Source organism: Cricetulus griseus, chromosome 3 (genome assembly GCF_003668045.3).
Source record: "Cricetulus griseus strain 17A/GY chromosome 3, alternate assembly CriGri-PICRH-1.0, whole genome shotgun sequence".
Lineage (NCBI taxonomy): Eukaryota > Metazoa > Chordata > Mammalia > Rodentia > Cricetidae > Cricetulus > Cricetulus griseus.
This window is the reverse complement of record NC_048596.1, coordinates 94,877,362-94,880,671: the sequence shown is the minus strand read 5'-3', so window position 1 is coordinate 94,880,671 and position 3,310 is coordinate 94,877,362.

Genomic DNA, 3,310 nt, shown 5'->3' with positions numbered 1-3,310 from the left:
GTGTTGTTTGGCCTTTGTTTTATAATTGATGTGCATAAACGCAAATGAATTACTCTTTGTTCCTCAGCTCGAGCGTATAAACTTATCTGGCCTGATCCGGACATCTAAACGGCCTTAAAGTTATTAAGAACTGTAAAAAGGACTTTGATAAAATTTTGATGTTAACTGAGAAATGAAAAAAAAATGTAGGAGACTTAAATAATAAAGAGGGAAAGAAAAAAAAAGGAAACTTGTCTAAGAATGTCTAAGAGAGTCAGAGAAATGAACTAAAAGGTTATAGAAAATTAAAGCAAGCAAGTCATAGCAGAGAAGATTGTTACAGAAAGTTATGGAGGGTCAAAGCAAGTTGTAAAAGGTCAGAGGAAAGTTGTTAAAAGTCAGAAAAAAGGTTATTATAAGTCAGAGAAAAATGTAAACTGTGCTATGGTTTCTCATGTCTAAAATTTTAACCATATTAAGCTAATTCTGTTTTATATATACTTGTTTTAAAATGTTCATATGACTTGACTGGTCGCCATTTTGCTAAAATTAAAAAAAGGAATACTTAAACCGCCATCTTGACTAAAGATGACCGCATGGAAATTAGAGGTACCATCTTAGAAACAAGTTTTTCAATTGAGATTTACAATGTTAATGCTTCTATATATTACAGAAAGACCTTAAGGGAATTTAAATTTCTTTTTAAAACCAGTTTTTTTATGTTTGTTTTTATTAATGTTTGTACTTAAAGAGCTTCAATTTAAAATTATTTTTGAGCAAAGCCTGACAATGTAAAGTTTTTGTTTTATGAAAGATGCTGATCTATTATAAGGTATTACAGTTTATATTTTAGAAATAAATTTAGGATGTTGATAACACACACCTTTAAGCTCAGGATGTTGGTAGCACACGCCTTAAGTTTAGAACATTGGGGATACACGCCTTTAATCCCACCACTCGGGAGTAAGAGGCAGATGGATCTTTATGAGTTCAAGGCCTGTCTGGTCCGGCAGATCGAATTCCAGGACAGGCTCCAAAGTCACAGAAAAACCCTGCCTAAGAAAGAAGTTAAGCTACTGTTTAAGGAATATAAGGTAGCTCTATGCAGTTTTAAGTTCAGCTGTGCTGTTTCAAACATCTTACTAAGTTAAAACCAGTTACAGTCAGACTAAAAATTATTTACAGAAATAAGACCTTACCTAGCCACCTGTATACTTAATGTGTGCTTAAGGCAAGTAATTAAAACAGACAAACAGACCTCTAATGCTTCAGAGATCTTCAGAATATGGCATTTAAATTGTTATCTTTAAAGTTTATAATGTCAGACAGACTGCCAGATCCTGACAATGACCCGAAGATTACAGGCACCTCAGTTCCTGCACCTGGACCAATGAGCAGATGCTCAGATATGAAACCTGCCGCCTGCCAGAACCTGGCCGAGACTGTGGACAAAGCTGCTGGACGCTGGAAAATTGATTGTACCCCTTTGCCTAGACAAAACAAGGTCAGTCTTTTCCATGTCCCTCTTCCACAGAGAGAAAATAAAACCTCTCACAGATAGGCCTGGCGAAGATTGTTGTTCTTTGAGACAGCTGCCTCCAACGGTAATGGAGAAACTTGGGTTTGGCTAACTGTATATGGACCTACTTCTAACTGGCTTCTGTCACTTTTTAGTAGATTCGGATAAAATATACCCTTCTCAGATCTCTGAAATATTACTGGTTGTCAGCTTGACAGCATCAGACAGTTAGATCCACTATAGACTAGTCAGTATGTTAGCTGATAAAATAATGACTATCTACTGTTCAGGCACAAGCTCAAGGTTTTTAAGTTTATTTTGGTTGTCATCTAAGTACAAACTTAAAGGGCTTTTCATCAGGCCAAAGGCACCCCTGTCCAATCCATACCTAGCTCTCTGGACAGAAGAAAAATGTACATGCTTATAGCCCAAATCTGTAGTTTTTGCTAGGACTCAAAGTTATAAATGTGTTCTTGCTGTTTGAACAGATATCCAGATATCTGCTTTTTCTGCACTGTGGGCTTCTATAAATAAGTTTTAACCTCTGTTCCTAGTTTAAATATGTCTTAAACAGGTTTCTGCTTCTGACAGACATCTGAGTACCAGTTGCTGACTTCAGACTGTTCTAAGTAGACTGCGAACCCTAGACTTGCTATGGATGTGAACTAGTCTGCTGATATGGACACCCCCTATCTCTGCAACAGTGTCTGCTAACCAGAAGCCCCTGATGGATTCCCCGTTGCCTAAATTCCTTTTTGTTTTTGACTAGCATTTCAACCTTCTGGGGTCCTTAACTTCGTCCCAAAGTCAGCAGGAAGCAGTTTGGAAAAGAATTTCGCCGTCCATTCTCCCTGGTTGAAATGCTAAGTCAAAGGGAACTTCCTTGCGAGGGGATGCCAGTACCTATCACTCCCTGATGGGGACACTAGAGACTGGGTCCTCCTACTCCCCCTAGCATACCCCTAGGCCATATGGGCTCACACCTTTAAAAAAAAAAAACTTATAAAGACCAGAGGGACCATCCTACCATTCCCCTGTCACTTTTTAGTAGATTCGGATAAAATATACCCTTCTCAGATCTCTGAAATATTACTGGTTGTCAGCTTGACAGCTACCAGTTGTAAAAGCAGATCAGGGACACTGTCTGGGTCCGGCGTCACCAGACCTCAGCGCCTACCAGTTGTGAAACTGCCATGCAGCACAAGCTCACATTGTCTGAGGTCTCAGGAAAGGGGCTATGCATAGGCAGTACTGGTTTGACCCCCTGCGTCTCTACTACCGTTCTCAATGCCACTATTGACTTTTGTATATTGACAGAACTTTGGCCCAGGGTCACATATCACCAACCTGAATATATTTATAGGGTACTAGAGAAGTCAACCCGACATAAGAGGGAGCCAATATCCTTTACCGTGGCCCTATTATTAGGAGGGATAACAGTGGGGGCCATAGCAGCCGGCATAGGGACCGGAACCATTGCCTTACAGGGAATTAATCATTTTAAGCTTCTACAACAAGCCATGCACACGGATATCCAGGTCCTAGAAGAGTCAGTCAGTGCACTCGAAAAATCCTTAACATCACTCTCTGAGGTGGTCCTGCAGAACAGACGAGGGTTAGATTTATCATTTTTACAGACCATACAGGAATAGTTAGAGACAGCATGGCCAAGCTTAGAGAAAGACCTAACCAGAGACCTTTGAATGAAAGATTTCATTCAGTCACAAGAGAAATGGGGGAATGAAAGGCCCGCTGCCTCTCTGTCTCCCCCCGCCTATGCTGATGCTGGGTGTTCTCTCTGGAGCAGCCGGG